Below are 25,330 nucleotides of genomic sequence, written 5' to 3'. Positions count from 1 at the left end.
TACACACACCAAGGGCTTTCATCTCCAAAAGAAATTATCTCTGCCCCAACATTTGTGTTCACAGTGTAATTTAAGCAATAATGGGAGACAGTAGGAGTCTATCCATTGTCGAAAAGTTGTTACACCTAAAATTGCGAAAGGACCCTAATTATTCCATTTAATTAAGACTATTTTATGGTGGAGGGTATAAAAAGTTCGGCCCGGCCGAACTTAACGACTTTTTACTTGTTAATTTTCATGTTGTGGTATATTCGACAATCGTTTATTGTAGCGCTTTATTTGTCCGTTCGCATAACGAGGAATTAGTTCAATTCTGAACCCCCTAATGGATGACAATTTCATGCAAATGTTATTTTTGATCAAGTATCTTGTTTAAAGGACTTCGATGGAATAAATGTTTGTTTCTTATGAAAAAGGAACAAAGGAGAAAAATTAAAAATGTTTGGATAAACAACTTGTTTAAATGGTTAGTTATTTCATGGAAGGGAATCATTATTATTTACAGTCAAATCCATTCTCAAATGATCAATGAGTATCATTTCAGCGTTTACCATTTTTTAACTTCACGAAAAACCCTATAACAGAATTTGTTTTGTTAATTATGCTATTAATTATTCAAGTTTCAAACATAAAATGGTCATGGAGGCGATGTTATCTCTATTATTTTAGTGACATTGTACAAAAACAAAATAAAAGAGAATAAATAAAAAAATATTGTAGTCAGGATCACAAGAACTTCGGTAAAAATTTCAAACGATCCTCTAACAGGACTGGGATTAGCAGCCATGTGTATAGATCACAGCACATATCGTCGGTGTCATGCTTAAGGGTTCCATACGCCATTTTTGACTTTTTGAGATACAGATGGTTTCTAGGGTTTTCCGGTATGCTCTTTCTGAATTTCTAGTCGGCTTTCTCCTATCTGCTCTAGTTTACGAGATACCCATGCCTCGACGGGAAAGCATAAAATTTTTTCAGTTATGAAATTCATATTTTAAAAACTTACAAGTTTAAAAACACATTTCAAAAATCAGAATTTTAATTTTCGAGTTAGGAGTATTTAAGTTATTGAGGCAAAATTGGAATTTGTATACCCTATACCACAATGTGGAAAAGGGTATTATAAGTTTGGTTTGGTAAAAATGCATGTAACACGGCGAAATATTCGTCGGAGACCCCCAATGTGGTATACCAATCTTAATATCTCGACGAGATAAAGCGATTTTGAGATGTGTGTCCGTCCGTCCGTCCGTCTGTCAATTATAAATTGTAAACACGCTCCAGGCCGCAATTATGGACCGATCGTCACGAAATTTTGCATGGAGGTCGAGTTCAGATCAGAATATATCCCTATTCTTATTGGTAATGATCGTGAAATATTTAGCGGGTGAAATGGACCAAAAACATAATATTTATCCAATTTTCTTGCGGCTCTGTAGGTCTCAAATAATAGTCCGATCAACGCGTAATTTTAAATAAGGTAAGAGTATATCACAAAGGAGAAGCTTGCATTTTGAGATGGCGATCGGATTATATTTAGAGGGTTAAATGGACCAAAACTTTTGTGTGAAAATTGTGAAAATTTTTAATATACAGCTTATATCTTAATTCCTGGAAGTGACATTCCGGACAAGTGAGATATACTTGAAAGTGGAACGCTTGACCTTTCAATTGATGCCAATTATGTTGGTGTACATGATCAGATAACAGAGTTACGGCCTAATATATTCCGTTATTTGTTTGTAGTGTAATAATAAACTCGCTAGAAGTCGCAAGTATACATCAAAAGTCACGAAATTTTGCACCGGGTAAGAGTATAGGTCGAAAAAGATGGCTACAATTTTGAATGATGATCTGATATGCTTAACGGGTGGAATGGACCATTACTTTTGCATGAAAAATATAAAAATTTTTTTTTGGTCGATATTTTAATTCCTTGAGGACATATATATTTCGCAAAGTAGCCTACATATGGAAAAAAACTACTGACCTTTCCTCTGTTGTAAATTGCAATAAAGTGTTTGCTAGATAACGGGCCTAATATAATGGGTTCTGTGTAGAGAATCACATTTTTATCCCATGCTACATATTGTCTCTCCAAAAGTTTATGTAACACCACGAAATATTCGTCCTAGACCCCTTATTTGGTATGCCAAAATTCATATCTCGACGAGATAAAGCGATTTAGCGATGAGTGTCCGTCCATTAAAAATAGAAAACAAGCTTAAGGCCGCAATTATTGACCGATTGTAACGAATTTTTTATGAAGGTTAGGTTCGGGCCAGAATAGAAATGATTAGTTTTTGGTGATGATCGTGAAATCTTCAGGGGATGAAGTGGACCAAAAACAAAATTTTAACAAATTTTGTAGCGGCTCTGTAGGTCAAAATAATAACCCGCAAAATTTTAAACAAATTTGAGTTTATGATGAAGAAACGTACAAACCAACGTGAAGATCAGATAATACTAAGCGGGTTAAATGGACTGAAACTTTTGTGTGAAAATTGGTAAAAATTTCAATAACGTAGCGGTTTAACAACGGAAGTAGTAGTACTACATAAGTGGGTTTCATTACATTTTAGTTTGTGTGAACTAAATATTCCTTTCCTGCTACAAAAATGTCTTTGTCATGCTAGATAACTTTTTGGTTTTGGTCATAAGTATTATACATTACATCTCTGATATTTGATAATTAAATTTTCACAATAATTGAAAAGAAGTTCCGTGGAGAACGATTGACCAGGGATAGTGGTATAGGGCATCCCATGGTCGGCTCCGTCCGACTATAGACTTTTCTTACTTGTTTTTTTGTCACTTTGCTTCATGTGATTTACAATATTTCACATTTGCGTCATAAGTGCGGATATGAAACAAATCGACAAAAATTCTTTTTTTAAAAAAATCTCTATAACTTTTATATTCCAATACATATTCCTCTAAATTTTTGCAATTATGTTCTATATACTATTATTAATATTTCAAGTCAAAAATATAAATATTTGCTTTAGCCAGCTCCATGCAGTTGTGACGCAAAACATTGAAATGCGATTTTCTCAAAACAGACAAATGGCGTATGGAACACTTAAGCATGACACCGACGATATGTAGCTAGGTCGACTCCAATTTGCTTAAATCTCAGTTGGTCTTAACGTTTGTGGGCTCTAAAACGATTATTGCGATGAAGCTCAGGGCATAAAATTCAGTTTATGATATTGACCCCAACTGCTACAATTGTTTATATTTGTCTATATTTAAAACAATTTTTCCACTGGAATCTTATATATTTCTGTTCGATTTTACCTTAAGTTATAAATGAATCAACTTATTTTGTTCTCAGTTCATTTTCTTTGGCACCAATACCTTGAAGTTAATACTACCGTAGCATTTGCTCATAAAAGCAGGAAATTCTCTAATGCCTGGTTATGCTCTCCACGTTACAAAGACAAAATAACAATTCTTTGTTTATTTAATTTCAAATCAAATCACGTGTAGTGTTTTTGGTCATATGATTGTTGGCTATGTTTCTGTTTCCTTCCTTCTTGTAATACTGATTGAGTCTGTTATTGGCTTTTCTTTGAGTTGTGATATAATTTAATAACTTTTGAGAAAATTCTTCAAGCAATTTAATTCGTGTTTCCTGTCATTTGGTGATAAAAAGACCAGTCGATTTTATATGACCAAAAAAGGAAACACAATCAAAGAGAAAATGTATTTTTATGAAAAACAATTTTTTGCTGAGTGGATTATTGAAAAACATGTCTGCATACTTTGTACCATGGAACAATTACTCAGGTATTGGCATCGTCAAATTTTGTATATGTTATGTCAAAACTTTCTTTATGTTGTTGGGGAAATTACAACAAAAATAATTTTTTTATAAAGGGATTTGACTTTTCATATTCGTTCAGCTGGTGTGATACCACTACCTGGTAGTTCTGCCATGCTTTGTACAGACCACAAATTTCATTATATGTAATCTATCAAAGTGTTTTTATAAATACGCATACAAAGAAATGTTTTTGTTTTATTCTTCAAAAAAAAACTTTTGTCAGGACACAGGGAATTGTGGAATGTTGCAAAAAACAAAAATTAAAAGTAAACTGTAACAAACTAAACATTTCTTTGTCAAAGCAAAAGCTTCGCACAGTAAAATTTCCATATCTACAAGGAATTTTAGAAAAAAAATACAATTTCCAAAGTTTTTACAACAAACAAACTTGTCTCAGCAGTAAGGATAAGACTTATGCATTAAATCTATGTATGTGGAGTAGACGACATTGGTCAAATATTAACAACAAATAAAGCGGCCATCATGTTATACCCTAACCAATATCCACTTTCTTTTTCACCATTGCGCCATTTTGATAGATGCTAAAATATCGTATTGGTCACTAATTGTGTCCTGAAATGTTATTAGAATTTATATGTTCATTTCCGACCGACAGACGTGCAAAGCTAGATTGTTGTATCTTCTCGACCTGTTTATATATCGATTTTAATAGGTTGAATAACTAATATTTCGAAATAGAGTCGAACCTCGATTATCCGTAATGGTCGGGACCGTAGGGATTAAGGTTAATCGATTTCCCCGGATAATGGAGTAACACTGTTTCTCATATATTTTTTCAGCCTAAATATGTACTTTCAAAAAATTCATACTAGAAGTTGTTTCATTTTCAGTGTTGCATAGTGTAATTGTTCCACAAACGTCCCATAAGGGACAAAGGACACATATTTCATATAAATGAGTGCACCCGATTTATATTTCCTAAAATGGGGACCTACAGTTTATCGCCGAGTACGAACGGCGTGTCCTAAGACACCACCTGTAGAGAAGTTCTACACGACTGAAATACTCAGAAAATGTTGCCAACAACAACGGTATTAGTATTGTTAGTGACATTTCCAGAGTATTTCAGCCATGAAAAACTTCTTTACAAGTGGTGTCTTAGGACACGTCGTTCGGACTCAGCGGTTAATTGTTGTATGTAAAAGTCTCAAAATTATACGCCAGGAGGAGGTCAGTGTGTGCCAAAGTAATATTTCAAAAACTTTAACGGTAGGGACACCGAGTACACTTTGAAGAAAAGGGTGGCGAAGCGACGCCATTCTGCAATATATCACACGTATTCAACAAAAAGGTAGTAACTCAAAAATGTATACTTTTCAGTAGAGACAAAACTGTTGATACATAAGTAACTAGCAAAATGGCGCTACTTCGTATGCGGAAAGGGAATAATAAGCAATATTTAATATGAAAATGGTGGACACTGGAATTTTGATGTACTAATACCTATTTTAATTGATATGTAATTTCATTTTAGTACAGTTCGGAAATCTTTACCTATATTCAAATCTATATCCCAGCGTGATACTCATTTACTCTTTTCTCCACTCTAAACTCCAACTGCTTTCCTAATATCGAATTTCACAATTTCAGCTCAACCCCTTTACACAATAACAATTTGAACCAATTTATATAAAATTTAGTAATTTTCGTACATTTGTGGTACGTATATCCACAACCACATTCATATTTCAACCCAACCCAACACACCAACAGCAACTATAATATCAAATTTCCCAATTCTCCTTTCTTCGTATTTCAAATTTAGTCCATTTCATACTTTTCGTACCAAAGTACGAAGTTCAATAACTATATCAAACCTCCACTCCACTAGTAATCATAATTCAATATTTCAGGATTTTAGCTCGTTGCATTCACCAAATCCAAATTGTATCACATTTAATACTTTTCGTACACATAAGTACGAATTTCCAAAACTACCTCTATATCTTAACTCTCCACTCTAACAGTACCTTAATTTCCAAATTTCAGGATTCCACCTCTATCCGTCCATCTAATCCAAATAGTACCAAATGTAGTACGTTTTAATACCTCCATATCTCAATTCTACACTTCAACAGTAATCTTAATTCCAAATGTGAAGATTCCAAATCCATCAGTTCTCCAAAACCAAAATTGTACAAAATTTAGTACCGTTTAGTATTTTTCGTACACAAAAGTACAAATTACCAAAACGACCTCAATCCTATACTCCAACAGTAATCATTATTCCAAATTTCAGGATTCCACCTCTATGTATTCATGCAAATCGAAATTATACCAAATGTAGTACCATCTAGTAGTTTTCGTACACATAAGTACGATAATTCAAAACGACCTAAATATCTCCATCCTCCATTCCAACAGTAATCTTAATTCCAAATTTCAGGATTTTAGCTCTATCCGTTCACCTAAATCCAAAGTGTACCAAATTTAGTACCATTTAGTACTTTTCGTACACATAAGTACGAATTTCCATAACCATTTCCTTATATCAACACCACTTCCTAATCTTGATTACCATACCAAATTGTAAATTTCTAGCTATATCCGTTCAAAATATACAATTCGTACGAAATTTGGTAAATTTTAGTACTTATCGTACACTTTGAGGTCGAATTACCAAAAACCCTTTAGTACACCTTTCTAGCCCTCCATCAGTTCGAAATGTCAAAATTCTAGCTCTTCCCGTTCGCCTAATACAAAGGGTACCATATTTAGTACCTTTTAGCATTTTTCGTACCCTTCTAGGTCGAATTTTCAAAAACCCAGCCTTATCTCACCCCTACACATCAACAGCAACCCACACTCAAAATTTCAAGCTTCTAGCTTCAGCCGTTTCGTCTGGGCGATGATCTGTCAGTCACTCAATCACTCATCATTAAGCACTTTTATATACATATGTATATAGATTAGATTACTCTGAAGACATGAAAAGTGGAATATCGGTATTTTTTGAGAAAAGAGTAGACATAGTAATGCCAGATTTTTACAGTGGGTAGGATTAATAAAATAAGTAGGATTAATAAAAAGTTAAAATTTTTAATTACTACCCTTTTGTGGTACAGGTGCGATATGTATAAAAAATCGAATTGGACAATTAATACGATTGGGCTCCACGTAATTTCCTATATGCCCAAACTAGGAATTTTCTCTGTCATGATAGAGACAATTTATATCATAGGAGGAAAATGTGGTTCTCTACAGAAAACAAATTTTATACTAGGCAGTAATCTCGTTATCTACCAAACTCATTATTGCAATTTGTATCAGGGAAAGGTCAGTCGTTCTTTTTTCATATGTAGGCTACTTTGGCGGTATATGCCCTCGAGGAATTAAAATATGGACCAAATATAAAATGTTTATATTTTTCATACAAAAGTAATGGTCAATTCACACGCTAAATAATATCGGATCATCAATCAAGATTGTAGGCATCTTCCTCGATCTATAGCACTGCCGACCAAGAAGAGGGCACACAAAATTCTAAATTTTGGCATCTTCTGACAATGTGTTAGTAAGGTTATATGCACGCATGCTGCAAAACAAAAACAAATCAAAAAATTTGCTCTCTTTTGTCTGCTCTTTTGAATTGCCGAAAAACTTCGTAACTTCAACAATACCAAAGAACGGCATTGATCTATAGTCTTACGTCGTGAAAAATTTGAGTTATAATTGCGACCTCTAGCCGGTTTATGATTATACTACAAACAAAAAGCTGGATATATTGGGCTGTAACTCTGTTATCTGTATTATGTACATCAACATAATTGGCATCAATAGAAAGGTCAAAAGTTTCTTTTCCAAGTATAGCATACTTAACCGGAATATGTCTTCCAAGAATAAAGATATAAGCTGCATATTAAAAATTTTCACAATTTTCACACAAAAGTTGTGGTACATTTAACCCTCTAAATATTATCTGATCGCCATCTCAAATTGAAAGCTTCTTTTTTGTCATATACTCTTACTTTATTTAAAATTTCGTTGATCGAACTAATATTGCGAAAATTGGATAAATGTTATGTTTTTGGCCCATTTCACCCGCTAAATATTTCACGATCATCACCAATTAAAATAGCGATCTATTCTGATGTGAAACCGACCTCCATACCAAATTTTTTGACGATCGGTTCATAATTGCGGCCTGGAGTTTGATTACAATTTATAATGGACAGACGGACACACGGACGGACGGACACACATCTCAAAATCGCTTTATCTCGTCGAGATATGAAAAATGGTATACACATTTGGGGTCTACGACGAATATTTCCAGGTGTTACATGAATTTTTAGCAAAACAAACTTATAATACCCTTCCCACATTGTGGAGTAGGGTATAATAACATGATTTTTATTTTTTTCGTCATATTTTCTGTGCATTTTTGCAAATAACATGAATACTATAGCTCCAAATTTCACGACTTAGGTTTCATTTTATTCCTCACAATGTCTGGATGCTGAGATAATTTTTTATATATATTTTTGTAATTATAAGCGCTATTGTTTCAAAAATATGTTTGTAAATACGTGAAATTATTTAACAAATTTAATTTTTCGCGAATCCATTAAACCTTTTCGAATTTTTTTTTGCATCATCGCAAGAGTGCGAATTCAGTTAACGATAATAGGATATAACAGCTGACTATATTAAGCAGCGATTTTTTAGAATTTTTTCTAATTAGCATAATTAAAACCGTCATATCTTTTGCGCGCAACGATCAAAGTTGTTAACGAACACAGATTTGGAATGACGATTTTTTTCTTAATCTATGTACCAAAAATCATAGATGTAGTATCAAAATTTGAAATGAAAAGACGTTTTTAGACATTTTTGCTGATATACATATATTCTTGTTCAGCGTAAAATTCGAAGTCAAAAATAATTAATTTACAAAATACCGAAAATCGGTAAATAAATGTATATGGAGGTTATATGAAGACGTAGGCATATACCGACAAATTTCCGGTGGAATGTTTTATTATCCCAACGAAGTCTAAATACCAAATTTCAGCCATTTCAGGGTAATAGTTTGTAACATATCTAAATATTCGTTGGAGACCCTATAAAGTATATATATTCTTGATCAGCGTAAAATACTAAGTCGAAAGAGCCACGCCCGTCTATTGAAATTAAGATACAGCTCGCAATTGTTAAGATAGAGCTTTATAATTAAAACTCCACTTGAAATTTGTCGTTATAGATGCACGCCTTCATATAGCCCCCATAGAACGGTATCCACCGATTTTCGGTACTTTGAAGGATGAGGCTGAAATTTGGTATTTAGCGTTTGTTTGGGTATAAAACTATCTATGAAATTTATCGGTAGAGGTTCACGTCTTCAGATAGCCCCCATAAAGCAGTACTCCTGATTTTCAATATTTTGAGATTGTGGCTTCAATATCCTACCAAAATGGCTGAAATTTGGTATTTTGCCTTCATGAGGGTATAAAACTTTCCACCTGAAATTTTTCGGTATAGGTACGGTACCTCCCGATTCAAGGTTTTAGCCTCAATATTTTATTTAAGAGGTGTACAGCTTTCCACCTGAAATTTGTATGGGTCCAGTCTTCATATAGCCCCTATTTGGAGATTGTGGTCTCAATATCCCAACGAAATTGGTGAAATTTTGTGTATGGCTTCGTTGGTAGTATTAAACTTTCAACAGAAATGTGTGGGTATAGGTCTTCATATAGCCCCCATATAACCGCATTATCTCGTCGACATGTGAATATTGGTATACCAAAATGGCGGTCTAGGATGCATATTTCGTAAAGTTGACAACTTTGTATACCCTCCACCACAAACTGTATTGAAGTAAAAAAGTAACAATTAGTGCCCTTTCGTTTATGAAAGTATGTACCAAACTATTTGTCCTATTCCTTACCGACAATCCTCAAAATACTAAAAATTGGGAGGTACCGTTCTAGGGCGGCTATTTGAAGACGTGGAGGTAACGTTATATAGGAGCTAAGTGAAGATGTCGACCTATACTGACAGGTGGAATGTTTTGTTCCCCCAATGAACACTAAATACCAAATTTCGGACATTTCAAATACCGAAAATCGGGAGGTACTGTTCTATGGGGGCTATTTGAAGACGTGAAACTATGCCTACAAATTTAGCCAATTTGGTGTAATATTGAGGCCATACCCCTTAAAATTCCGAAAATCGGGAGGTACCGTTATATGGGGACTAAATGAGGACATGAACCTATACCGACCAATTACAGGTGGAATGTTTTGTTCCCCAAAGAAGACTAAATACCAAATTTCAGCCATTTCAGGGTAATGATGAGGTCACAAGCTTCAAAATACCGAAAATCGGGAGGTACTGTTCTTTGTGTGTATATATAGAAAGGTAGACCGATATAGCCGATTTTCAATACCAAACATTCTAGGTGTAATATAAACTTCTATATTATATGTATCTTGATTTCAACAGACGGACGGACAGACGAACATGGTATATCGACTTATAATTTTGTGCTGATGAAAAATTTATATACTCTATAGGGTCTCCGACGAATATTTCGATGTGTTAGAAACGGAATGACATATTTAATTATACCCTCCATATCATAATGGTGGGTATAAAAATTCAATATGCAATTTGACTAGGTTTTTGTTTACGAACTTTTGTACTATTTGCCATACATTGCATATTTTAGCAGAAAGAAACACCATTCGCATACCAACAGAAACGTGTTTGCCGAAATGAATTTTTTATGAAATTTACATAAAGGTAGGAAATTGTATGGTTTCTAAATATTTTACTTTGATACTAGTATTTCAACTTCTGTAGTCAATGTTATTTAATGATATGACTATTCTGGTTGTCCTCTTTTTTGATCTAAAATACAAACTAAGGACAGACAAAATATAACTTTAAGAAACAAGTTTTTAATAGAGTTTGACAAATGCTACGAATGTAGAAACTTTGCGAGGTAAATCAGCAAAAGCCTTCAACCATTTTTTGAGAGACAAGGATCATCATGATCCATTAAATCCATGGAGTGATTAGAAGCCTAAAAGGCGTCCAAACAGACTGACGAATAAATGAAATATTCTGAAATATATTCTGAAATTTGTCGTAATCAGGTACTTATGGTTCTCAGTGTGAGGTCAAGTGCACAAAAGTGTTTACATCTGACAAAGAAGAAAGGGAAGCTACCTTAATTCAATTTCAATTTTTTTATTTCCATTTTATAATGCCAAGTCTTTCAACCTTAGGGCTGTATACTACATTTGAATTTAAAATAATAAATTGCATGACTTAATATAGTAGCTTAAAATTAATAAGGAAAGGCTGTTAAACTACTCCAATCAAAACAAAATACTCATCATAATAAAGGGTAAAAAATATATAAATTTGCATCTCCTTACAGAAAACGTTTGATTTAAATGCATGAATTAAAACTACTCCAGCAAGGAGTGGGAGGGATGTTCAACTACTCCAAACAAAACATACAAGGTTTAAGAATTGATTGTATTAAAATAGTAAAATTTATAAGTTATATAAAAAAAATATTATTAAAAAAGACTTTTTGATTTAGTTGTGACTACTCCAGAACAATATTCAATATAAACAAGTAAAAAAGCGTTAAGCCGAACTTTTCATAACCTCCACTATAAAATATTCTGAAATAAAATGGAATAATTAGTTTTCATTCCTGTCCCCAACTTTAAGTGGGTACGTTAAAATGTCAGATAATGTACATAAAATGCTTCATTCGGGAGGCCCTTTTTTATGGTGCCTTTATCTAACCATGTATGTTGACAATTTATGGTAGGCTAGAAATTGGGAGCTATCGTTATATAGGGGTTATAATAAAACATGGACCTATGTTGACAGTTTTTGATGGGAGCCTTTAATGTCAAATAACTCCTAATTCGGTTAAAAATTGTAGCTAGAATCCTCAAAATACCGAAAATCGGTACATAACGTGGGAACTTCAAATGTCATTAACAGCTAGTTCGGAGGTATGTGGGCTATACGAAAATATGAACTAAAATGAACAATTTTTGTTGCAGAATTTTTGTTTGCTTTTAAATTTCAAATTACAGAAAGTTTGTCCAGAAAATAAAGCTAAGGTACGGAAAATCGGGAGGTTTGTTTTGGGGCTATACCAAAACATGGACCTACGTTCGATTAAACATTTTAAGTAAAATCCTCAAAGTACCGAAAATCGGGAAGTATTGTTATATTGGGGCTTTGTTGAAAATTGTTGATGCAGATGTGTGTGACCACTACAACCTTCAAATGTCAAATTACAGTTAGTTCGGTTAAAAATTGTAGCTAAAATTGCCAAATTACTGAAAATTGGGAGGTACCGTTATATGGGAGCTATATCCGAACATGGACCTATGTTGACAATTTTGGTGGAGAGGTGTGGTGACCACTAAGAACTTCAAATGTCAAATGTTCAAATTACAGCTAATTCGGTTAAAACTTGTAGGTAAAAATTTAAAAATACCGAAAATCGGGAGGTACCTTTATATGGGGCTATACCAAAACATGTACCTATGTTCATAATATAAGTTTTTTGGTCACTAAGAACGCTAAATATCAAATTATAGCTAATTCGGTCTAGAAATGTGACTTAAAACGTCAAAATACTTGAAATCGGGCGGTAACGTTATATGGGGGCTATTATAAAACATGGACCTATGTCCACTAGTTTTTTTATATAAGTATATTGACACTTAAGAACCCTAAATGTCAATTTATAGCTAAATCGGTCTGAAAATGTAGCTAAAAACGTCAAAATACCGTAAATGGGGGGTACCGTTATATGGGGGCTATACCAAAACGTGGACCTATGTCCACAACTTTTGTAATATAAGCTTACTGACACTTAAGAACCCTAAATGTCAAATTATAGCTACATCAGTCTGAAAATGTAGCTAAAAACGTCAAAATACCGTAAATCGGGGGTACCGTTATATGGGGTTATACCAAAATGTGGACCAATATATCCCATCATCGAACTTGACCTGCCTGCAAACAAAAGACGTATTTTCCCAAAATTTCAGCGTCCTATCTCCATTTTTGTGGATGCTAGAGTGATTACCACAGACGGACGGACGGACGTGCACAGATCGACTCAGAATTTTACCCTGATCAAGAATATATATACTTTATAGGGTCGCAAATCAGTATTTCAATGCGTTAAAAACGGAAAAACAAACTTAATATACCCTCCATACTATGGTGGAGGGTAAAAAAAGGAAAACAGTTAATGGAATTTGAACTAGTCCAATATTATCCATAAGTTGAAGCTAACAAACAAAGGAAAGTTGTGTTGCTATCGAATAGGTACTTCGCTATTAATAGTGCCAACAGAATAGCGTGGATTAAAGTGTACATATATTATGACTGGAAACTTAGTATATCCGAAAAAGAAAAAAATACAGCGAGTGTGTTGAAATTTTTTGCCGGTGACATATAATTATCTGCCATTCTTTACTGTTCAGATCCGTAAATAACAAACCTTTCAAATTTCCTTTAGTTTTGAACACTTTGTTATTTCCAGACCTGAACAGGAGGAAACGTTAACCATAATATATTTGTTAGTGAATTTTGAGCTTGAAGAACCGTTCATAGAATTTTCATGTGTTCTAGAAAGTTTACTGAGATCTTAGGTAAATTTTTGTAGTTGTTTGTGTTCCTGAATTTTGAACGGTTCGGTATCTATGAACCAGAATCAGAGAAAAAAGTATAAAAATCGAATATTTTCTAAAGTTTTTTTTTTGCTATTTTGACTAAGAAACGTTCATAGAGAGTTCGGATGTTCCAGAAAGTTGTTTACTGGAATCTTTGCTAGGTTATTGTGGTTGATTGTTTTCTTGAATTTTGAATGGTTTCGTTTCTGTGGAGCAGAAACCGAAAAAGAGGATAAAAATAGCATTTGTTTTGCTATTTTGACCTTAAAGTACCATAACTACAGAGTTCATATGTTCTAGAAAGTTGTTTATTGAGATATGTAGTCGATTGTTTGATTCAATTTTGATTGGTTTGATATTTGAAGACCAAAATCCGAGAAAAAAATTATAACGCAAATTTAATTTGACTGGATTTTATGTGTTCACAATTATTTTTCTTTGAGACGATAGCTACAACTCTGCTTCCACGAGTAAACCAAAACTCTTAGTGGTTTAGAAGATATGAGCCTGACAAAATGATCCCTTTGAGCCCATAACCGCGAAAATCGAAGTAACATGGAAAAACGCCGGGACACGTGTCTTCTTATTTTTCGTCTTCTATCATTCTATGGTGTCACAGTATGGTTAAGGTTTTTCATGTCGCACCTTTAATAAAGTCGATAAAGAATCTGGTCATTCAGTTAACACCGAAAATGCCAATTTTATGGTCTAGTAGAATTTGAAACCTACTACTTTGTGGTAGTAAACAATTTAAACTAGATCGCAATTGTATTCCATAAAACAAACAAAAGGAGTTTTGAAATAAACGGAGGAATACCTTCGGCCAACAAATGGTACTTTGGGCTAAGTAAACAAAAAACAAAGATGTGAAAAGGTATCTATGTTCATGTTCACAACAACACACATTTCTTTCAAATTCAAATCAAAAAAGTAATTACTGCGGCCAGTTATAGGTAAAATAGCAACAATCAAAAACAAAGCAAAGTAATAATGGCAGTCAGTAATGAATCTGCTTACATCTCAATCTACTCAATATTATGGAAACAGTTAAGATTTCAAACCATTTGAAACGTTAATGCAAGCAAAACTTCTTATATTATTTTGCTTATAAACATTTGAAAGTAAGGAAATCGAAAATGTTGTTCCCATTCGTTCAGAGTTTTAATTAAAATTCTTAACCAGGCGAAAAGTTAATTTATACTCTGTTAAATCGAAATTATAATTCTCCATTTAATAGATTTTAATTAAAATCTGTTCTTTGATTCTAACTCGAAAAAATCTCATTTAAGGGTGTCAAGCCTTGGGTTACGCCTATTATTGGCATCCCTTCTTTTTGTTTTTCTTCTTATGCAAAATCTACAAATGTGTTGTTCTTAAGGTTACAATTGAGATTTTAGAGAAACACTTACGGAACTGTACAGTTTTCCGGAGTTAGATAATTATGTAAACGAAAATGTGGTATAGATTTAGATGAAGTTTAAGCAATGAAGTTCAAATCAATACTACACATTTAACAACTGTGTTGAAGAAACAAGTAAAAAGTCGTTCATGTAATAAATGTGGTAAGTAGTAAATCTTATATCTCAAACTACTCCACTAACATCTCAATATGATGGAAACAGTTCAGATGTGAAATGTCGATTTACAGCTCAAAATACCGAAAATCGAAAGATACCATTATATGGGGGCTATACCAAAATATGGGGATATGTTGACGATTTTTGGTGGAGAAGTTTTGTGACCACTGAAAAGCTCAAATGTCAAATTGCAGCTAGTTCCGTTAAATATCAAATTACAGCTAGATCGGTTAAAAATTGTTACTAAAATCCGCAAAATACTAAAATCCGCAAAATACCAAAAATGGAAAGATACCATTATTTGGGGGTTATAGCAAAACATGGCCCTATGTTGACGATTTTTTGTTGAGAAGTTTTGTGGCCACTAAGAAGCTCAAATGTCGAATTGCAGCTAGTTCCGTTAAATATCAAATTACAGCTAGATCGGATAAATATTGTACCTACAATCCTCCAAATAGCCAACATCGGGAGGTACCGTTATATGGGGGCTATACTAAAACATGGACCTATGTTGAGGACTTTTGGGGGGAGAAGTTAGGAGTTAGTCGGCCTACTCCCGACTATAGCCTTTGATTACTTCTTATCATTCTAATGGGTGACCGTGCAGTATGTGTTGGTTGACAATCATTAGTCAATGCTACCCAGGGGACATCACGGAAAGATTTTTGTCCCCTTGAGACGAAAAGGAAGCTGTGATAAACAAACATAAAAAACAAGTAAAAGAGGTCTATAGTCGGACCGGCCGACCATGTGATGCCCTACACCACTTCCCCTGGGCACTAGGTTTCCGCGGAATTTATTTATATGATTGCGAAGTTGCCCTTGTTCCTTCGGGGATGTTGTGAGAGTATATGTATGTATGTATGATTGCGACACGTTATATTTTATTTTCATTATCTTGTAGTGGACAGATGGACAATTTGGCTACATATATGTATGTACATATATGCACATGGGCAAAGTACCGTTATCAAGAATTAAAAATTTTAATTTGACAAAAAAATATAAATTCTTAATATTTGTTAGAGTATATCTTTTGATTGCCACCTATTGCCACCTTCGCTCTTGATTTCCCTTAATTGGACATCTCTTCCGAAGCGAAATGTGTAAAAACATTCTGCCCATCCCTGCAACCTTCTGAGATATATCGGCTCAGATTTTATATAGCCCCCATATATATCATTTCCCGATTTCGCTACAACTTGTTCAATTTTGATCGGATAGCCTTCAAATTTAGTACGTTTTATTTTCTTAGGCCCCTGAATAGATTCACCGATTTTCATAAAAATCGGTTCAGATTTGAATATAGCCCCCATATATATCTTCGCCCGATTTTGCGAATTATAGCTCAATTTTTCATGAGTAGCCTTCAAATTTAACGTGGGATGTTCCTCAGGCCCCTGTTCAGTTTTACCGTTGACCTAGGTTGATGAATGTTTCCACAAGTACTTATGAGGGCACAGGAATCAAAAATATCAACTTTGAATCAAAAATATCAGGTTTGAATATGGCTTCGATATATAATTTCGCCCGATGTCACTCAATTACGGATAATTACGTCATGTTTTCTTAATTTAATCAATATCTCACATACATATCCAAATCTAAATCTATTTTTGTCAAAAACGGTGAAACTGAAAAAGGCCTTAAGAAAACATCCCATGTTAAATTTGAAGGCTACGTTTCAAAAATTGATCGATTTATAGCAAAATCGGTGAAAGATATATATGAAGGCTATATCCAAATCTGTACCGATTTTTGCGAAATCGAATCAAAATCGGTAAAACTGATTAAAAATTGAGCGATTTATAGCAAACAAGTAAGAACAGACTATAGTCGGACGGGGCCGACCATGTGATACCCTATACCACTATCCCTGTGCACTAGCTTTCCGGGCTAGCTTTTGATAAATGATAACTTTTATTTAAATGTATACATTTATTAAGTAATAAAGAAAACAATAACATGTTGAAATAATAATCTACATACATATATTTGTTCTAAAGCAATAAATGTAAAACAGTAACTAATGCAATACTATAAGTGCAAGAATTTTGTTCTCATGTGAAAATGTAACATTAAACTATGTTATAATCAATTTTATTAAGATAACATATGAAACATATTTGGGCGAAACGCGTCTTCTTGGGATAAAGTTATAAGATGTGCATTAGAAATTTTACCAATTTTCACACAAAAGTTTTGATCAATTTAACCCGCTAAATATTATCCGATCATACCGTTGACTTGCACGCTACTTCTTCATCTCAAACCAAAACTACGTTTAAAATTTCGCGCCGATCGGACTATTATTGCGACCTACAGAGCGGCTACAAAATCGAGCAAAAATTTTGTTTTTGGTCCATTTCATCCCTTTAACATTTCACGATCATCGCCAAAAACTAATCAGTTCTATTCTGGTCCAAACCCGACCTCCATACTAAATTTCGTGACAATCGGTCCATAATTGCGGCCTCTAGCTTGATTACAATTTTTAATGGACGGACAGACGGACGGACGGACGGACGGACGGACACACATCGCTAAATCGCTTTATCTCGTCGAGATATGAAGTTTGGTATACCACATGAGGGGTCTACGACGAATATTTCGCGGCGTTACATGAATTTTTGGGAAAACAAACTTATTATACCCTTTTCCACATTGTGGTATAGGGTATAAAAATATATGGGAGTTATATACAAATCTGAACCGATTTCTGTGAAAATCGGTAGAGCTACTCAGGGTCCAAAGAAAATAATACATATTAAATTTGAAGGCTAATTGATCAAAATTGATCGAATTATAGCGAAATCGGGGAAAGATATATATGGGGGCTATATCTAAATCTCAACCGATATGGACCAAAGGCCAACTCCTTCTATTTTTGTCCAGTTTTGTATGGAAGCGGCAACACTGTGCGATGTAGCGTCAGTTGCATATTACGGAGCAAAAACAGTAAAGTTCCAATAATTTCCAGGAAGTACATTTACATTGTATGCGCATACGATTTCAATGGTCACCTTAAAAAAAATACATCATTCTATGTAGTTTCATGCGGTCCAAAAAGAACCGTAGATGTAGCATCACACTCAATTTTTGGAAAAACTAATATATTTCGGAATTCGCGATAGTTTTTAAATATCTGTTTTCGCATATTTTGAACAGACGTATAGTTCTATTTATTTAAGCAAAAATGACCTATCCATAACGCGTTTTAATACTCGATATTTTAATAAACATTTTTTGCAAATTTTCGAAATTTGAGGGGTATCATATCCGCTGATCTAGTGGATGGATTTGTACGCGCCATGGCTGATTAGATTCAACGGAAATCGTAAGACGGTTGTAAAATATGGACCAAAAATAGGGTTTTCAAAAAATTTACACACAAAAATGGTGACTTTGAGCGCAGATTGCTGCGATCCTATGAAGACTACACGCTCGACTTATACATAAAAAATGTGAATTTGCGTATATTTTATTATATATAATTATTTTACTAAAAACAAATTTTCAAATTTTCATACAGAAGATTTGGTTTATTTAACCCGCTAAATATTATCTGATCATGACGTTAAATTGCAAGCTACTTCTCTGTCGTAAACCCGAACCGTATATATAATTTGGTGCCGATCAGACTACCATTGCGAACTGCAGAGCCGCTACAAAATTGGAGACAAATTTTGTTTTTGGTTCATTTCACCCCCTAAATATTTCACGATCATCGCCAAAAACTATAGGGTTTTTTCTGGTCTGAACCCGACCTCCATACAAACATGTGGTGAATATTGTTCCATAATTTCGACCTGTAGCGTGCGTACAATTTTTAATGGACGGATGGACACACATCTCAAAATCGCATGGGGGTTCTACGACGAATTTTTCGCGGTGTTACATGATTTTTTTCGAAAAACAAATATATAAAACCTTTTCCACATTATATACACTGTGCGACACGAAAAATAGTAATCACATTCTGACACCGCAGCGTGATAGAAGACGAAAAATGAGAAGACACGTGTCTCGGCGTTTTTCCCTGTTACTTCGAATTTCGCGGTTATAGGCCCCCAAAGACCTGAGGCCTTGATGTCAAAAAGGACCATTTTGTCAGGCTCATATCTTCTAAACCGCTAAGAATTTTGGTTTACTCGTGGAGGCAAATTTGTAGCTCTCATCTTAAAGAATAATAATTGTGAAGACATAAAATCCATTCAACCTTATCTTCAAGGTCAAAATCGTTAAAGTCAAGTTTCCGTTATAATTTTTTCTCAGATTTTGGCCTACAGATATCAAACCGATCAAAATTGAATCAAACAACCAACTACAAAAATGAACCTTAGATGTCAATAAACAACTTTCTAGAGCATACGAACCCTGTAGAAATTGTTCTTAAAGGTCAAAATAGCAAAACAAATGCAATTTTTATTTTCTTTTTTCGGTTTCTGCTCCATAGAAATTAAACCATTCAAAATTCAAGAAAACATTCAACCACAATAATTTAGCGAATATATCAGTATACAACTTTGTGGAGCATCACAGCCCACTACGGACTGTTCTTAAAGGTCAAAATAACAAAAAACTTTAGAAAGTATTCGATTTTTTATACTTTTTTCTCCGATTCTGGTCCATAGATACAGAACCGTTCAAAATTCAAAAATACAAGCAACTACAAAAATGTATCTAAGATCTCAGTTAACAACTTCCTAGAACATATGAACATTCTAGGAACCGTCCTTCATGTTCATGGGTCCGGGTTAGAACGTTACAATGCTTCTCGACACTCAAGTAGCACTAGTAACCATTTTCACAAAGAATATTTTATTACTTTTACAAATTATCATAATATGTATTCACATTTATATAAATTAGAGATGATGTGTTTTATATTTACCCTTAGTCATGATAATACATACATATGAGGCGCTCAGCACCAAAACGGCCTAACCCACATCTTCAAAAAACTGAAAGTGACAAAAAAGATCTACTCAGAACTTTTTGATAAACCTTTGATATATCTGCTAAAGCAATGCAATATGAAGTTTATTAGTATTTATTTCATTAATTTCTAGTTAGATCTTTTCACTTTAATTGTTTTGTACATGTGGGTTAGGCCGGTTTGGCGCTGAACGCCCCATATGTACTTACATATCGTAGATGGTCGGTGCTGTGTGGACGTTTCGATAGGTGTTAGACATTCTTATGGGATATTAAAGGGAAAGTGTGACTAACGATAATTACTTTGTTCCTTTACCTTGTTATTTGGTACATTATGGCCATGGTGATATCAATTATAATCACGTGAGGTAAGACACATGTATCGTTCGGGTTATTAACCCAATAAATACAAGGATATTTCTTCACACGTGTACATTCATACTAATTTACATTTGTTTGGAAAATATACTTGAAAACAGATCGGTGGATGTTAGAAGAAATTAATGGCAAATCATATTTTAATTTGATGGCATCTAAGAATGCCAATCCAAATTGAAGAGAGTTTCATTTAAATGGGTGACCCCCACTTGTAAATTTCAGAAAATCGAACAAATTTTAATTGGCTTATTTTAACATTGAAACCTGTGCCAAATCTAGCTAAAAAAGTAATGAACTGATTGTTATACAATTTTGTGGGGTTATTAGGATCATCAAAATCTAGCCCTGGACGGCCATTCACCACAAAACTACTTAAAATATTTCAACGAAAAAAATCAGAAAGTAGATTAAGATGTACACTTTCAGACAAATAAATAATCGATCAAAAAATTGTAGTAGTTTTCTGGGAAAAAATTTATGAAAATCGAGTTATATTGGGCCTTGCAACTGGGGCAACTGGGGGTCACCCCTCAAAAGAATAATTTATGAAAAGGACTAAAAATATTGTGTGTGTTTAACACAGATCCGTTAAAGATTTATATGAATATGAGACTATAGCTAAATCTGTCTGAAATACAATGACGATTGAAGGAAAATAAGCAAAAATTTCGACAAGAAGGATGATCCCAAATGGATTTTGGAATGTCGAAAAGGAAGTCGATAAAATAAAACGGAATTAAGTACGGTGTTTTATACCTAAAAAATAATTGTGTAGAAGTAAAATGGAATAATTAATTTCCTTTCATTAATGATAGCGCTAAGCTCCTCCACCACGTCAAGGCTTATTCGTTGGAGTAGTAGAATCTGTTAAGTGATATAATCACTTTATTTTAAACAATGTTTATTGGGCTAATTGGGCAAATGTTATGTATCGGGCCAACTAAATGTCATTTCTCGAGAATAATATAATAATAACAATCAAGACTGTTTTGACAATATTATAGTAGAGAAAACATTAACTCATTTCTATTATTCGGGTTTATGCTGTCATCCTCTATCAAATGACTGCCGGAATTCATATTTAACTTTGTGAGTGGCTTAAAGTAGCATTGAAATAATTTATTATACATAAATATCAAACCAACAACATATTTAAATTTTAGTATGTGGCTCGTATATAACACCTCTGTTAAACGTTTCATGCGATTACAAAAACATTAATAATTCATTAATACATATGTGTAAGATACTTCTCCGTCATGTGAGAAGCTTAACGCTTACATAAACGGTATTTATGCTAATTCTTAAAAATTTATGACTATTATAAATGTATATTTAATAGTGACATGTGCGTGCGTGCGTGAGGGATATTTAAATTGCTCAAAGTAAAGATGAAACATTAAAGGATGAAAGGCAAGAACAAGTTATTTTTAAATAAATCGCCGGAGCGCTTTTTAAATAAATCGAGGTCAAAATTTAGATTATTAGGGGGTTTTCACGATTTTGCTGGGAAACCGCAAGCCCTATCAAAACGGAACTAAAAGAAATGTTTTAGCAGTAAAAATTCTCTACAAGACTGTCCTTTATGATGTTTTCGTAGGTTTTACCATTTTTGAGATATAGAAGTTTAAATTGGGACAATTCACTGACTCTATCGTCTCCTTATAAAACAATGTCATGACTGCAAGTTCCAGTTTATTTACCGTTTTCAAATCGTGAAAACCTAAAAAAAAAAAAAAAAACAAGTAAGAAGTCGTTAAGTTCGGCCGGGCCGAACTTTTTATACCCTCCACCACAAAATAGTCTTAATTAAAATGGAATAATTAGGGTCCTTTCACAATTTTAGGTGGAACAACTTTTCGACAATGGATAGACTCCTACTGCCTCCCACTATTGCTTAAATTACACTGTGAACACAAATGTTGGGGCAGAGATAATTCATTTTGGAGATGAAAGCCCTTAGTGTGTGTATATTAAAAACCCCGAAGGACAGATGCGCCGTGAGTCGAACTTCCGCGTTATGGCGTGATGAAGTTCTTGCAAGAGACCCTATAAACCATCATGAATTAGCATTATATCTTTGTTTGTTGTTTTTGCTAATTCCTAAAGGCCCACAGGGTCTCTAACAAAAATTTCATCACGCCATAGCGCGGAAGTTCAACTCACGGCGGATCTGTCCTTCGGGGTTCATAATAAACTCACCAAGGCCTTTCTTCCCCAAGAGGAATTTTCCGTGCCCCAGACTTTCACCTCCATTTTGTTGCACAGTGTTATCTAATTTAAAAAACTGTATTCAGCTAGGTGAAAGGTACCACCAACGGGGCTATATCAAAGGGTCAACCTAATCTTTAAATTTTGTGGCGGAAAAGTTTTATAGCTGCAGGGAACTTCAAGAGTCACATTGAGGGTAGTTTCATCAAAACAATGTAGACCCTCAAAAATGGACCCATGCTGATGAATTTTAGTGAAGAAATTTCGCGACCACTGAAAATTCCCGAAAATCGGGAGGTACAGTTATATGGGGGGATATACCAAAACATGGTCCTATATTGACGATTATTTTTGAATAGACAAAATTGTAGCTAAAATTCTCAAAATACCGATCATTACAGCTAGTTCGGTTAAAAATTGCAGCTAAAATTCTTAAAATACCGAAAATTGGGAGATACCGTTATATGGGGGCTATACCACAACATGGACCTATGTTGACGATGTTTGGTGGAGATGTTTCATGACCCCTGAGAACCTCAAATGTCAAATTGCAGATAGTTCGGTTAAAAATTGTGGCTAAAATTCTCAAAATACCTAAAATCGGGAGGTACCGTTATATGGGGGCTATACCAAAACATGGACCTATGTTGACGATGTTTGGTGGAGATATTGCATGACCACTGAGAAACTCAAATGTCAAATTGCAGATAGTTCGGTTAAAAATTGTAGCTAAAATTCTCAAAATACCGAAAATCGGGAGGTACCGATATATGGGGGCTATACCAAAACATGGACCTATGTTGACGATGTTTGGTGGAGATATTGCATGACCACTGAGAACCTCAAATGTCAAATTGCAGATAGTTCGGTTAAAAATTGTAGCTAAAATTCTCAAAATACCGAAAATCGGGAGGTACCGATATATGGGGACTATACCAAAACATGGAGCTATGTTGACGATGTTTCGTAGAGATGTTTCATGACCACTGAGAACCTCAAATGTCAAATTGCAGAGAGTTCGGTTAAAAATTGTGTCTAAAATTCTCAAAATACCGAAAATCGGGAGGTACCGTTATATGGGGATATAAGTTTGTTGATCACTAGGAACCCTAAGTGCCAAATTATAGCTAATTCGGTCTGCAAATGTGGCGAAAAACGTCAAAATACCTCAAATCCGGAGGTGCCGTTATATGGGGGCTATACCAAAGAGTGGACCGATATAGCCCATCTTCGAACTTGACCTGCCTATGGAAAAAAGACCCTCGGGTGCAAAATTTCAGCACTTTATCTCAATTATTGCGGACACTAGAGTGATTACAACAGACGGACAGACGGACATGGCTAGATCGTCTTAGAATTTTATCCTGATCAAGAATATATATACTTTATAGGGTCGCAAATGATTAGTTCGATGTGTTACAAACGGAATGACAAACTTAATATACCCTCCATACTATGGTGGAGGGTATAAAAACTAAAAATGTGACGTGAACTTCTATATCTCAAAAATGGGAAAACCTTGGAAAAAGTCATAAAGGTCAATCCTCACGAGAATATTTACAGCTAAAACATTTTCTTTAGGCCCATTTCGATAGGACTTGCGGATTCCAAGCAAAAATTGGGAAAATCAAAAATAAACTAAAAATGTAAACTTTGACCGCGATTTATTTAAAAACTCCTCCAGCGATTTTTTCTTGCTTTTGGATTTTCCTCATCTATGAGCATTGCTGTTTCAGAATCCGCAAAAGTTTTTATTTAATGTTAGTTAAGGCGCACCGTACATGCCATTATTTTGTAAGGAGGCGATACAGATACAATTTGAACTTTTATATCTCAAAAATGGTAAAACTTACGAAAATATCATAAATTTCAATCTAGTAGAGAATTTTCACAGCCACAATATTTTCTCAATTCTATTTCGATAGGATTTGCGGTATTCAAGCAAAATCGTGAAAACCTAAAAAACCCTTCAAAATGTAAACTTTGATCGCGATTTATTTTAAAAGCGCTCTGGCGATTTTTTTGTTTTTTGATTCTTCTCGTCCATGAACATTTAGTTTCAGAATCCGCAAAAACTTCCCAGATGTAAGCTCCTTTCGTTGAAAATTGGCTGAAGAGCACCGTGATCAGCTGATAGAATATGTCGGAGGATATGTAAAGTTAATTCGAATTAAAATGTTCCTTTTATAACATACAATGCCGCTCACTTGAATAACGTGATTTGTGATAAAATTAACTGACAATACTTCAGAAATCGTTCATATCTATTTATACTAGGGTGGTTTTAAAAAAATCGATGTCGGATTTTTTATCCGGCACACCCTAAAGTGTTTGGTTTTGTTAGATATCAAGATTGACAACGTTTGAGGACAATCGGAATATGTTAACACGTGGCACTGGGGTCTCAAAGTTTCCATAGTAATTTGTATGGGACCAACGTTGAATATTCACGAAATTTCCCTAAAGGCCACATTTATTGTCCAATCGATGAGAAATTTGTACCAGTTAATTGCTGTGGCTAACATGCGCTTTTGAAACAAATTGGGTTAGTTGTAAGTAGTTACTACTATCAAAAAGTACCGTGGGGTATTCGAAGGCGAGGCAAATCCAACGAATGTTGTTCATGGAAGAAGCACTTCAAAGCAAATGGTCGCCTGTTTCTTCGGCTAAACTAACCATGTGGCAACTATTCTTCTTTCCTGACTTGGAAA

Source organism: Musca autumnalis, unplaced genomic scaffold (genome assembly GCF_047663935.1).
Source record: "Musca autumnalis isolate F117 unplaced genomic scaffold, ASM4766393v1 scaffold_2, whole genome shotgun sequence".
Lineage (NCBI taxonomy): Eukaryota > Metazoa > Arthropoda > Insecta > Diptera > Muscidae > Musca > Musca autumnalis.
Note: the sequence above shows the minus strand (reverse complement) of the source record.